The following is a 15,053-nucleotide window of genomic DNA, read 5'->3' on the forward strand; positions in this document are numbered from 1 at the left end:
TATGCATTTATATATATGTATGTGTGTATATATATATATATATATATACATACATATATAAACATATATAATCTGCATATCTATATAAATACAAATATAAATTCATGCATACATATACATATATGCATACATATGCATGTTATTTACATGAAAGTTTGAAAAACACTATTAAAAGCAAAGCTAAAAAGCCACCTCATTACAAACAGAATGGCTTTAACTTAAACGGGGGAGAGATCTATTGCATTTTCAATGCTAGTTTACTTTGGTTCCATCAAGAAGGCATTCAGATGTGTCAGACATTTGCCATAAATTCTGAATGTTAGCACTCTAGTTGCTCATTATATCACTGAAGTAAAGCTACTGCTCACCAGGGAAGTCTGCTGCTGGTATTCAAAGTGCATGTTTCAGTCTGCATGTCAGAATGTTTTTAATGAAAATGAAGAGGATTTGAGAAGTCACTCAAAATGTGCCCTAATTTTTCTTTCTGAAGCACTAATCATACTTTCTATGGCAAAATGAACCCCCTCAATTTGTTCCTTTTTAAATTAAATGTTTTCGGACTTACCACTTCATTCCAATTAAGATGGCTTCTGGTGTGCCATACTTTTGTCATAAGTAAGACTGTTAGCACTCTAGTTGTTCTTTAGAACACTCTGGGACATTCTCTCATTGGGCTATACTTGGGCTACATCTGGGTGCTATTTGGGCTACATTTGGGCTCTTTTGTCTCTGGTGGCCATCTTGGGAGACGGCATGTCAGAATTTTTTAATGAAATAGAAGAGGTTTGAGAAGTCACTCAAAATGTGCCCTAATTTTTCTTTCTGCAGCACTAATCATACTTTCTATGGCAAAATATACCCCCTCATTTTGTTCCTTTTTAAATTAAATGTTTTAAGAGTTACCACTTCATTCCAATCAAGATGGCTTCTGGTGTGCCATACTTTTGTCATAAGTAAGACTGTTAGCGCTCTAGTTGTTCTTTAGAACACTCTGGGACATTCTGTCATTGGGCTATACTTGGGCTACATCTGGGTGCTATTTGGGCTACATTTGGGCTCTTGTCTCTGGTGGCCATCTTGGGAGACTGCATGTCAGAATTTTTTAATGAAATAGAAGAGGATTTGAGAAGTCACTCAAAATGTGTCCTAATTTTTCTTTCTGAAGCACTAATCATACTTTCTATGGCAAAATATACCCCCTCATTTTGTTCCTTTTTAAATTAAATGTTTTAAGAGTTATCACTTCATTCCAATCAAGATGGCTTCTGGTGTGCCATACTTTTGTCATAAGTAAGACTGTTAGCGCTCTAGTTGTTCTTTAGAACACTCTGGGCCATTCTGTCATTGGGCTATACTTGGGCTACATCTGGGTGCTATTTGGGCTACATTTGGGCTCTTTTGTCTCTGGTGGCCATCTTGGGAGACTGCATGTCAGAATTTTTTTATGAAATAGAAGAGGATTTGAGAAGTCACTCAAAATGTGCCCCAATTTTTCTTTCTGAAGCACTAATCATACTTTCTATGGCAAAATTAACCCCCTCGTTTTGTTCCTTTTTAAATTAAATGTTTTCAGACTTACCACTTCATTCCAATCAAGATGGCTTCTGGTGTGCCATACTTTTGTCATAAGTAAGACTGTTAGCACTCTAGTTGTTCTTTAGAACACTCTGGGACATTCCGTCATTGGGCTATACTTGGGCTACATCTGGGTGATATTTGGGCTACGTTTGGGCTCTTTTGTCTCTGGTGGCCATCTTGGGAGACTGCATGTCAGAATTTTTTAATGAAATACTAGAGGATTTGAGAAGTCACTCAAAATGTGCCCTAATTTTTCTTTCTGCAGCACTAATCATACTTTCTATGGCAAAATATACCCCCTAATTTTGTTCCTTTTTAAATTAAATGTTTTAAGAGTTACCACTTTATTCCAATCAAGATGGCTTCAGGTGTGCCATACCTTTGTAATAAGTAGGACTGTTCGCGCTCTAGTTGTTCTTTAGAACACTCTGGGAAGCTGCAGTAGAATACAAAGGAATCAACTGACAGTCTCTGTCCTTGTTGGATGTACATGTTTTACTGAGAATGTCAGACTTCATTCTCAAATGACTGAGAAAGATAATGTGAATTTACAGAAAATATGCTTTCAGTTTAGCTTATAGATCCCCTTCCAAACCACTGTGGGAAAAGCATGAGATAATAGTTTTCTTTCAAACATGATTCATGATATCCCAGCAGAAGGCTTTTTCACATGGTAAAATCACCTTAGAACACACCACAATTCCTAAAATGAGTATGGTGCCATCAACAAATGATTTATAATGTAACTAAAGTCCTAAAACCTTCTATTAACTGCAATGCTTTTTAATGAGGTGCTATCATGTATATTGGTCCCAAGATGGCTGCCAACACTTCTTGGATGAAGTGCTGACAGCCAATCAGATCTCACGATGAGATGTGTGGTTAGGTTCCGCCCAGATATATATATTTTTTTAAAGTTAATTTTCGTAAAAACCACTGGAGCAATTTTCACCAAATATAGCAAAGGCACTTCTGCGTACCAGTCCCTACAATTTTGCAAAGTTTGGTGTAATTCCATTCAGCGGTTCGGGCTGTAGCCTTGTCAGAGCGTCCTTGGAAATTAACATAGGGAAAACACGTTTTGGGACCCCCCTTTTTTCTCGGCCCCACTTCACGAATCCCCCCGAAACTTGCAGGGAAGGAGCGGAGTGGAGCTGGCCAAAATTTTGGAAAATTACACGCAAATTCCTCAACCGGCGCCAAAGTTATTCCCAATAGAATGTTGCGGATTTCCTATGGTAGCTAGGTCCTAACTATATATACCTACTGGCTATCGCCAGTAGGTAATATATATATATATATATATATATATATATATATATATATAGTGTGTGTTCAAGTGAATATTTTTTGTTTTTTTCCACAATAAAGGGGGCAATAGCCAACTTGTATGGGGAGCGGAATGCACTACGTCAGTAAGGACAGGGATGAGAACAGCAGACGTGACGTCAAACATGCAGACAACTTTGTCTCTCTGCAGAATAACTATTCTCATGGTGGGTGATATTGGAAAACATACATGGTCAAAGTAAATGACACAAGAAATGCAGTGAAACGCAAAAGATCGTCTGCGGTTTGCTTTCTTGAAGTGCAAGTCTCCCACCGGACTTACAGAACCAATCCACCTGATCAGACAATGGAACAACTCAGATAGGAAAATTGGACAGAGATTACAAAACCAACCCCGATAAAATACCATTTCTTTCATTTCTCATTGTTATAGAACAGACATTAATCCTTTACTTTAGATGCGTCTCATCTTATTACTCGAGCAAGCCTACTGGTTTTGTTGAGAACCTTTTCACAGCTTCTTGTCTTGTGATAAGGGAGTTACCCTTGCCAAGATATATATTCTTTAATGTCTGAAAGATTTTGCTAAGCTACACAATGTTTACAACTCGATCTGCATTTTTTATGGGATCCATTCTCCAGACAAATGTATTTGTAGTATGTTGTTTGGTAGCAGTGCTTCTATGCTTCTTAATGGAGATACTTCACCTCTAGGGCCATGCCAGAATTCTGTGGCAATGTTCCATCTTGCTGAGAGGTGGCACCCCCTGGCTACATGGGGATTGTGTGCCACCCAGGAAGGGACATGGATCTGGATATGAGCACCACGCCTGCACTGTGATTTCAGTTCCTTCCTTTCTGTGCCTATTTGGAAATCCAGAGCTCTGCTCCCAACTTCTGTCAACTTCCACATTTCTTCTACAGTGGCCTATAGAAGATGCTTCACCAAAGAAGACAGGATTCAAGCTGTGCTGAAACAGCAGGAAGTGGATGATAGTAACGGGCCCACACAACATATGTCTCTGGTGCTTGCGCTCCAGTCAAGGCTCAAAGATTTTCAATAAATGCGCCCTCATGCACCTGAAGGGAGTGGTAGCTGAAACTCTGTGTTGACATACATAAGTCCCACTCCAAGTCATAGGGCCACTCATAGGATTGATCCGGAGGACGGTCCCACAATAAGTCCCACGGCTGCTCAAAGTCTTCTATTAAGTTGGAGACAAAAATGCTTCATAAGCTCAGGAAAGCTAAACAGTGCTCCACCCTATCCTGCCATTTGAAATGAGGCAAGAAGGTGCGAGGGTTTCAATTAACACTATCTCCACAAGCATCTTTTGACTCTTATCCATTCTGGCAGCTGTTTACGGTGTGCTCTGAATTTCCGCAGTCCCCATCAATATCTCAGCAAATGGTGATCTTCAAGGAGGCCATGCTGTATTTCTTTCAGATGTTCATGGCTCCCTCTAGTCTGCCTAAGGGCTTCACAGAGCCACTGGGTCCCTCTTTTGGACTTGTGCCAGCTCGCCCTACCCCGGTACCAACTGACACCTTGGGACCCATTCCCAGGACTGTACTCACATTGATTCAAACTTTCACCCCGTCACTATGTTGGTGCTGCCGCTTCTGACTTCACCAGCCCCGGACCCAACTCCGACCTCAGTCTCCAAACCTGAGATGACCTTGTCCCACATCGGGCCTCTGTCGTGCTACAATATTACAAAATTATGGTCAGTCATTATGCAACCAAACCCTGATCCTTGACCTCTGATCCCTGTCAGTACTATTAGAGACTAGAGGACTCTGATTCAATACTGGGTGTACAACATTTTCACTGATGATGAGGAGGAGGAAGTGAACAGCCTGCTCCCCCTTAACTATAATGGTCTGTATCTGGATTTACAGAATCCCAGTGGGTTAGATATACCTTCAGAGACTTAGCTGGACCTAGGCCTCTTTTGCAGAAGTAGTGTGATGGGCAGCAAAAGTGCTAGACATAAAGTTAAACACAAAGGTCAACTGGAATGTCCAGATATGTTTTTTATGGAGGCCTATTTGTAGACTATTTTTCAGAGTAGATCACGAAGATAACCTCTCAAATATCCAAAGATATTGGAGTAGATGCCTCACTCACTTATCGTGACATGCTGCATCATCGGCGCCTATTCACACCCTAGTGGGATGATACCACCAGGGCAGACTCAACCAAGATTATGTGTTGAGAGTTCTTAAATTAGATTGGATAAGCAGGGATCCAGATGAAATGTTGCTATTAAAAATACCTACAGGTATACCCAAAGGGTTACTTTATTCGTCGAGTACCTGCAGTATGAATAGAAACTGTTCTAAGGGTTTTTATCAAATGTAATCGTTCGATTAAACCTTTTGTATAAGTGCCAACCTCTTTCGGCCCATACGAAGAACCCGATTGGGTCTGGGGCCTTTGTCAGGGCTAAACAAGTTTGTCTCTGCCTTCTAAGGCGTGCTCTACATGCGCACTGTTGAGGTCTAAAGCTCTCACCTGTCTTGTTACTTTTCTTTATAGGGATTCCTGAATGAAAAAGCATTTGTAATTGTATCTTTTTAAACAGAGGTTAGATCTAAGGCTGTTTACTAATTGGTGCAGTGAGATACTAGTTATTGTTCACCCAGTGAGCATTGGGCACTGCCCCTATCTAAAATGGATCTCAAGTCTATGGGGGAATTTTTAGTAAGGTGTCTCCCTTGGTACATACCAATAATGACTGTGATGAGCCTAACTTCAAGGATATAATATATATATATATGTATATATATGAAGGAAAATTTCTGGGTAGAAATAAGATGCCAGAGGGGGTTTCAGGGGAACAACAAGTTTTAATGGGTTGCTGGCAGTGGCGGTAAATGCATTTCGGCATAAAAAGCCTTCCTCAGTACCCTTCACCGGTTCTCTCCAAATGTCACTCCTTCCTGCTTGAAATGTTCGTCTGCAGCTTGATGCTTCTCCCCCTTAAGTGCTTGACACACCTTGGTAGTTCAATTATAGTCCAGCGAACTACCTTTCCCAGCATGCACAATGTTGGCAATGTTAGGTCGGTGGCGTGGGCGAGCAGGTCAGAGACTGTGGGTCTGTGCGGAAAGCAGGTGAGTGGAGACAACTACAGACAGCTTTCCATAGTCCACAAGCGTGCCCCTGGGCCCCCTCAGAACTGCCCAGCCGTCTCTCGCCGGAATATACGTAGGTAGGAGCTGCCAAATGCGAGGCGTCGTGCTCACTGGAGATAAAATACCTCCGTCTTCCATGCTTCATTCCGAGAGTTCGGGCGGTCACCGGCTTCATTGATCACTCAATTTTGTATGTCGCTGGAACACTGGAATTGCCAGAATTTAAGTCGGGACTTCTTATCAGGCAGGGCCATCTTTACTGCGTCTTCAGGCGGGCACAGAATACATGAAGGAACATTTCTGGGTAGAAATAAGAGGCCAGAGGGGGTTTCAGGGGAACAACAAGTTTTAATGGGTTGCTGGCAGTGGCGGTAAATGCATTTCGGCATAAAAAGCCTTCCTCAGTACCCTTCACCGGTTCTCTCCAAATGTCACTCCTTCCTGCTTGAAATGTTCGTCTGCAGCTTGATGCTTCTCCCCCTTAAGTGCTTGACACACCTTGGTAGTTCAATTATAGTCCAGCGAACTACCTTTCCCAGCATGCACAATGTTGGCAATGTTAGGTCGGTGGCGTGGGCGAGCAGGTCAGAGACTGTGGGTCTGTGCGGACAGCAGGTGAGTGGAGACAACTACAAACAGCTTTCCATAGTCCACAAGCGTGCCCCTGGGCCCCCTCAGAACTGCCCAGCCGTCTCTCACCGGAATATACGAAGGTAGGAGCTGCCAAATGCGAGGCGTCGTGCTCACTGGAGATAAAATACCTCCGTCTTCCATGCTTCATTCCGAGAGTTCGGGCGGTCACCGGCTTCATTGATCACTCAATTTTGTATGTCGCTGGAACAGCGGAATTGCCAGAATTTAAGTCGGGACTTCTTATCAGGCAGGGCCATCTTTACTGCGTCTTCAGGCGGGCACAGAATACATGAAGGAAAATTTCTGGGTAGAAATAAGAGGCCAGAGGGGGTTTCAGGGGAACAACAAGTTTTAATGGGTTGCTGGCAGTGGCGGTAAATGCATTTCGGCATAAAAAGCCTTCCTCAGTACCCTTCACCGGTTCTCTCCAAATGTCACTCCTTCCTGCTTGAAATGTTCGTCTGCAGCTTGATGCTTCTCCCCCTTAAGTGCTTGACACACCTTGGTAGTTCAATTATAGTCCAGCGAACTACCTTTCCCAGCATGCACAATGTTGTATATATATATACTTCGGCACTGCGTGTTTCTTCATTTACTGAATCTCTCCAGACCCGCCGGCAGTCCGAGAATTTGCAGCGTCATAGCAAGACATTGTTCTCAGCCAGGGCGGGTTGTATGCACCTCCTGCTCACGCTATTATTTGTGCTCGGACTTACGGTTGATGGGGTCTTGGGGACTCAAGGCGGGACCTTTTGTTTCATTTTGCGGGAAGAACGCTGTGCAGAGCACCTCTCCTACAGCTATTTTATTGGATTTCACCAATACCGTCCCCCAGCATTACTCACCTGGGAGCCACTGCTGCATCCTGGGTAATGGAGTCCGAAGACTCAATCAGGACCCTACGCATCACTACCTTCACCTGAGGATCCTTTTGCTGAGGGGCGGAGCTTATACATTCGCTACTAACTTCAGCGCGAGTAGGTGCATTTCAACTGCAGAGCGTCAGGACTTCCGTTCACACCACCGCAGGCGCTGACGAGGCCACACCGGCCGAAATGCATTCGCCATCAACTTGTCATTAAAGGCTCTGCCATTGAATTCCCCGCTGAGGCTCCTGCTTCTTTCTTTGAGAGGAGGCGATTACTTCATATATATATATATATATATATATATATATATATATATATATATATATATAATCTTATATAATTTTAATGATTTTACTTCCACCATTTACTTGTTACATTTTTTTGTTTCTCTTTCTCAACAGGAGAAATGGATGTGGCCCACTCACCGTAATCACTTGGAACGGGCCGTGTTATTCCTTTCACCAGCACATTGAGCACTTTTTTAACTGATGAACATTGCGGCAAGATTAGCATCGTTCATAATGCATGTCACGTGAGCATCAACATGTTTGGTCAGTTGCCTTTGGTGGCAGGGAGTGTATGTGTAGCCTTAGTCAGAGCGCACCTCTATGGACTTGCACTTCCTTGTATTTTACGTGGTAACCTTGACTAGCAGATGGTCTAGGTGTTTATTCCATTGCGATACGACTATTAACATGATTAAGACAGTGTTCTATACGTTACGTATTTTACGAAGTAACTGACATTCATTCGTCCTTATTTGCAGATTTCATGCAATGCTTGGCGTGACCAGTTTTGACCTATGACAGAGCCCCAATAAGAACTTATGACTTAGCAGTTTATCGTTGAGGGCAGGTGCCAAACTTCCAATGCATTGAAAACACGCATTTAACGTAGCAACTGTTACCTGTTTTATAAGTGAACAGACCTCATTGTGGTTTATTTACTGCTACATTTTAAGACTGATACCATGTAAATATTCCATGCCAAGTTGGCTGTTTTACTTTTAAGCTGTTGAAAGACTCATTTCAGTCCCATTTCTATGCTAATGCACTGCACTGCGACGAGCCAATGACCGAATGCTTTATCAGTATGTTTGTGAGCATTATTTCATTTAACATGAACAAGGCCTTATTTTTTAATTTTTTTATATACTGCCACATCTAAGGATTTAAACCATGTATACACTCCATGCCAAGAGGGCTGCTTTGCTTTTAGGCTGTTGAAAGACACATTTACAGTCCCATTTCTATGTTAATGCCTGCACTGTGACAAGTCAATGGCTGAATGCTTTATCAGTATGTTTGTGAGCACTATTTCATTTAACGTGAACAAGGCTTCTTGGAAAGCCGAAACATGTTGCTTTATGAAATAAACACCCTTGGAATCTAATCTGGCTGGGCGACGTTTACTGAGAGCGTACTGGATTGCTGCTAATACAAGGATTGAGTATCGGCGTGCTCCGCCGGTTGTGTACGCCAATTCCTTCGGGGCTGCAGGAAGTCGGAAGGAGCGCTTTTTGGAACTTATATATATGTTTAAATAGTCGCATAAAAAAGATGGTATTGTTACACTTATCCAGTACTCATTCTTCACCTGAGTGAGAGACAAGAAAGCCATGAATCTTATTTGTCGAAAATAGATTACATTCATACTATATGCTTACCCTTTGAGTTGCTTTTCTCCAAGTCATGCGTCCACTGGAGGGTGGTTCTGGCTTGTAGTCACACACTTATTGGATGGAGGAAACATTGTATTACAGGTCAATTGCACGAGGAATCTATGTAATCAAAAGTCAAATTGTTTCCCTCTCATTGTGCCAAGGCTCATTTATAGCTCCATGCGTGTTTGTATTAGATTTCGTCTTTTCATTTTGTTTGCCAATTTTTGGAAGAAACAGGTGGTGCCTTAGATCCCTTTGATCTGTATTAATCTCGGTGATAAATTAAAGATCCCACCAAGCCCTGTGTATCGATGTTTTATGAACCAGTATTTAGTCTGGAGTTCCCCTTTTTTTAAAGAGGAGACAATATACTCCTCACAATATAGTCCGATAGACATGTTGGGTCTATCGGATTTAGTGGATTTTTGCTGAGTAATTGGTGAATGGTTTAGCTCGGTCAGTTGTATTAAATCAATTTGTTGTTAGTACTGGGTCACCCGATGGCATCACCGGCGCGACGTTTGTGTGGAGGATGGGAAATGTTGTTCTTTGTTGCTCCTGAGCTATCCAGAATTCAGACAAAGCTGGTCGCTCACAGCATGGAAGTACACAGGAGACTGGCTAGTCTTGATTATCCAGACAGCTAAAAGACTTTCAGACGCACTTCTGATAGAGATCAAGACAATGGAAAACTGCCTAGAGACACAAACCACGTTAACCATGTTTAAGAAAAAACTTGAGGTTAATAACAAAACCATTAATGAGCATAAAGGATCCCTCACGCAGACCAAAATAAATAAGGTTCAGAAAGATCTAAAATGCTTCAGTTACAAAGGTGTTTTCCCCTACTCAAAAGCAGACTACCAACCAAAAATGTCTGCTGGATCAGATTTCTCAGACGCCTCTAGCAGTAGTTCAGAGAAATACTCCTATGATTCATCTGGAGGAAGCTCCCATCGTACCCCAAATGCAAGAAGGGGGTGTACGAATGCGTGGAAACAGAGGTTTCCACCCTCAACAAATAACTTTCCAACCACATCCCTTTGGATGGGGTACGTACACCCAGCCCCCATTTCATCTCGCAATTCGGATACCGTGGCAAACCTTCGAAGCTCCTTTTATATAAAGTTGTCTGAACCAAGGAAGAAGCAAGAGAAGAGGACAAAAAGTGCAATGGCAGATGCAACCACAAGAGGAATCCCATCAAGAACCTCAATAGAGCACAAGCAAAAACCAGTGGGAATGGTGAACTTGAGCCCAGTGACCTTCACAGAAGCCCAACTGAAGGTACTTAATAAGGGTCTGGGATTAGTCCCAACCGCTCTCTTTAATCTAAGAACTGAGCTATCAGAATTTTTCCGGGTGATATGCGTGTTGGTCTTTTTCAAGGACCAAATTCCCACACCATTGATTGAGACTGCAAACACCTGCCTAAAGAAAAAGTCTTATTTCAATCCCCCAAACCACACAATGCCTCCAGCTGATTTAGCCTTCGAGAAAGCAGTGACCCTTGAAATTTACAACCTAAAAGGCCTAAACTCACATACGTTCAATAATTGGACAAGATGAGAACATGAGTCAATCAAAGAAATCGCCAACATAACTTACATTGTAATAAAACCAGCTGACAAAGGGGGCACCACGGTGATCATCCCCAAGGATATGTACAGGGATGAGTGCCTTAAACTCTTGAAGGATGCCTAGTACTTGGCTGGAGCTGAGATAGTCCCTATCTTCAAGAAGGGCTCACCTCTGCTCCCAGCCAACTACAGGCCGATCAGCCTTATTGATGTCCCCCAAAAGCTCTTCGCGAGGCTGATTTTAGATCGCCTTTTAGAATGGACGGAGGAGTTCTCCATTTTAAGCCCTTATCAAGCAGGGTTTAGAAAGAACGTATCTACTACGGACCAGATTTTTCGATTGACCCTGCTTTTTTTGGAAAACCGTTAAGATCGAGGGCGGTTCACTTTTTACTATCTTTGTGGACCTTCGTGCGGCCTTTGACCTAGTACCACGCCGGAAACTGTGGACTGTGCTTTTGGAATTGGGCATTCCTTCCCCTCTTCTGAACATGATAATCCGACTTCACAACGAAAACTTTGCACAGGTCAGGTGTGTTAAAAATGGCTCCTTGTCAGCTAGATTCCCCGTTGGCAGAGGGGTAAGGCAGGGGTGCGTCTTGGTGCCCACCCTGTTTTGCCTTTATGTCAACGGGGTAATTGCACACCTGAACGCAGTACATAATAGTGATGCGCCAATACTTGCTGGGTGTCGGATCTCTGCGATCATGTTCGCAGATGATACCTTATTGCTTTCTAAGACTCCTATGGGTATCCAGCGAGTTTTGGATGGTTTTGTGTCTTTTTGCCGAGACCGGGGGCTGGAAATAAACACTCTGAAAACGAAATTCATGATTTTTAACCCCCCGGCAACAACACGCCTAAACCCGGTGATAGGCGGAGACCGGCTAGAAAGAGTTCAGACCTTTGTGTAACTGGGGCTCACCCTAAACGAAAGCATGACTTGGGTCCAACATCAAATAAAATCCCAACTCAAGCTCTCTCAAATAGCGGGGGGGTATCCTTCAGCTCCTAAATAAATCCTCTGTTAAACAGATTGGCCCACCCCTGGAAATATACAAACTGCAGGCACGGGGGGCAGTAATCTATGGTGGCGAACTGTGGGGTCACAAGTGCGGCTCAGCGATTGCCATCATGGAGAACAAATTCTTAAGACAACTGGTAATGCTGTCCCCTAGTACACCATTATTGCTGCTAAGGTTTGACTTGGGCCTTAGACCTGTAAATGAGGAATTGGGCCTCAAACCTCTAACTTTCTGGCGGAGACTTTGGGTCACCCCAGAGCTTAAGAACTGTAGGCAAGAGTTTTCGGATGTCCTAAGGCTCCCGAATGCGGGGAAACTTCCCTGGTTGAAGTATGTAAGAGAGGAATTTGAGAAAATAGGTCTCCCGTCAATGTGGTCTGACCTGGAGCACGCTTGCATTAAAATCTCCCGCAAGTATTTGATCAATATATACCACGAAAGTAAATTAACTTCTCTTGTATCGAATGCCCAAAATGGTACTTTGTCGTGCACGTTTTTAATGACCAAAGATTTTTATCAATTTGAGCCTGTCTTAGACGATGTTAGTCGTGCTGTCCTTAGAAAATTGTACCTTCAATGGAGACACGGCTCTTTACCTATTAGAGCCTTCACGAGTAAGTGGTGTCCAACTTCCCCTAAAAATTGTCCAGGTTGTAATTCGGAGCTGGAAACTGACTTGCATGTTGTGTTCTTTTGCCCTGCCTACCATAAATCTAGAAGGAGGTGGATTATTCCCCTATGTTAAAATGTGGGGATCATGCATTGCTCACAAGGTTACAGAATACTTAAAACGGATCTTTCACCGGTAATTGTTTTTGCTGTAACGAAATTTCTAGCAGCTATGTGGAACACAAAAAGGACGTATGTAAAACATTGTCTGACCTGGTTCCAGCAGATATATCTGTATAAATGTTTTGGAGCCTTAACTCAAATTTTAGTTGGGCAAGGTGGACTATTTGGTCATCCACTTATCTATGTTTTCTGTTATCTACCTGATGTAATGATAAGTTGTTAGATTACGCGCCATTTTAATTTTGTATTGTCTACTTAAATGCATTTCATCAATTTTTAAATGTTTTACCTATGTGATCTCTTTTATGACATTATTGTCGAAATAAAGATGAATGATTCAAGAAACTACAAGAAATCCTCGAGGACATCCAATTTATGTTAAATGAGGCAAAAGAAAGTAATTGAATCACGAAAAAAGCGGATTTCCTCATAGATAATGAAGAGAAGTTAACCTACTTCTACATACTTCCTAAGATCCACAAAAAAAATCCCCCCACCTGGCAGACCCATTGACTCAAGTATGGGTTTAATTTTAGAACCACTATAAAAGTTCACAGACTATTTCCTGAGACCCTGGTAATAGGAATGCCTTCCTAAATAAAAGATACAAAATATATCTTAATGAAGCTACAGGACCTTGATTTTGACCAGACAACAGATATCTTCGTCACTCTAGATGTGGAGGCACTCTACACGAGCTTACTTCAAGAAGCCTCCCCACAGGTAAAGGAAACCCTTCTGAATGAAACTCCATCACTCCAACAAGCGTTGTCTTAGATTGTGCCCATATGGCCTTAACAAGGAATGATTTCCAATCTGAGGACTTTTACCTACAGACTCACGGGACATCCATTGGCAGCTACATTTGCTCCCAGCATTGCATGCCTGTATGTCCATGATTTTGAAAAAAGATATCTACACCAACAAAAAATTCCTACAGTGGAAACATACACCTGTGGATGTCATGAAATCAAACGCAGCTGTGGGCTAGAGAAGTTTCATGTCTTTCTTTTAAGGTCAACAGTAAAGATTAGCCTTGTTTGTATCAATGCTTGTTTGTTCCTTTAGCCTGCATCGATTTCCCTCCATGGTGTAGCTCTGCACGTTGAACTAATTTTAATAACGTTCTCCGCTGACACGTGAAAAGCAACCAACGCCCTGATTCTAGAAAGCTATAAAAACCCTGCTAGCAAACTCGGAGACGCTTCGCTTCCTGTTTATCGGCGTCTTCACGAGTGTTCCTGGCAGCAGCTCCTGAACGCATCGGACTTCGGCTTCTGGCTTCCCCGCCCTCCTCCTGCAACCCATTCCTGGTAATCCCTCCTGAAAGCTAAACTCCTTACCTGCCCTCTTCTTCTCCGGTCATCTCCTCCGTACACCAGCACCTCGGGTCAGGTTTCCAGCGTTCTTCCTGGCATCGCGTCTTCGGCCTGACTTCCGGTTGGCTCCTCAGTCGGACAACAGCTTCCTGGAATAACAGTAAGGTCGCGTCACTAACTCTGAAGCCATCAAACCTTGGTAAAGACAATTTATACCCTTTTGAGAGACTTGTGTTTATCGAACATTGGCAATTCACTAGAGACAGAGTTTGATTTGGAAAAACAAGTATTGGAAAACAGTAAAAGACTTTGAAAAAGAAACAAACATTGGTAAACTGTGCAAGTAGTAACAGAAACTGCTTAAAGGAATCTAGTGCAATATGATTAGACAATATTGCGCTATTGTTTGTAAATAACTGCAAGAGGGTTTGTGAATGCAGTTGCTGATAGCAGGCAATTATTTGATACCATTGTAAACTCACAGCATCTCGAGAGATTCCGAGAATTAGGAAATTTCTGTGTTCTTTTGTTTCTTTTTTCTTTTCTCTTGTTTTAAAACAGAAACCCCTTTGGAAAAGTCATCATACAATTGCAAGGTAGGGCTAATGAGTGGTGTGATATTTCTTTAACCCGTAACTAACCACTAATAGACTATTAGAGTTGTAAGATTTTTTGTGCATTTAAGCTGAGTGTCTTTTTTAACTAGTGTTGTTTTTGGCATTTATCTTGAAGGTTGCAAACTACCAAGCACCTGGCATTGTAGAAGTGTTAACAAGGGCTTCTAGTTAATTTGGTATGTACAAGAGGATTAATGCTGAGGAGTAATATATTTCATTGATATAGACAGAAGAATCTATTCTTGATTTTCTTGTTATAATTGTATGTTTATTCAGCAAACGAAGTCTCTTTGAATAAAGAAGCCCAGAACACTTCAAGAGAGAAAATCTCGCTGATATCTCAAGAAGAGATCCGGTGTTTTTTCTTGTTTTCTCTGTCCAATTCCCCTTTCACTTGGGGGTCACTCAGCTTGGTCAAGTTAAAAAACATTCTTGCTAACTGGTTGACTCACTAGGGACTTGGGAGATTGCATCGCCATGAAGAAACAACAGGAACCTCTTGAGCATCGCCTGACAGTGGAAGAGATTTATAGAGGAGATACTGGG

The 15,053-nt window shown here is 42.3% G+C and overlaps 1 long non-coding RNA gene across 1 annotated transcript in view; it reads right to left on the minus strand.

Moving 5' to 3' along the window:
- Positions 1-14,028, minus strand: part of LOC144817929 (uncharacterized) — a 427,018-nt gene extending 412,990 nt beyond the window's left edge. Inside the window, exon 1 of the long non-coding RNA XR_013607000.1 lies at positions 13,915-14,028. This is a non-coding gene — a long non-coding RNA (uncharacterized LOC144817929). The remainder of the gene's footprint in view (positions 1-13,914) is intronic.
- Between the last annotated feature and the right edge of the window lie 1,025 nt (positions 14,029-15,053).

This window comes from Lissotriton helveticus, chromosome 2_1 (genome assembly GCF_964261635.1).
Source record: "Lissotriton helveticus chromosome 2_1, aLisHel1.1, whole genome shotgun sequence".
In the NCBI taxonomy this organism is placed as follows: domain Eukaryota; kingdom Metazoa; phylum Chordata; class Amphibia; order Caudata; family Salamandridae; genus Lissotriton; species Lissotriton helveticus.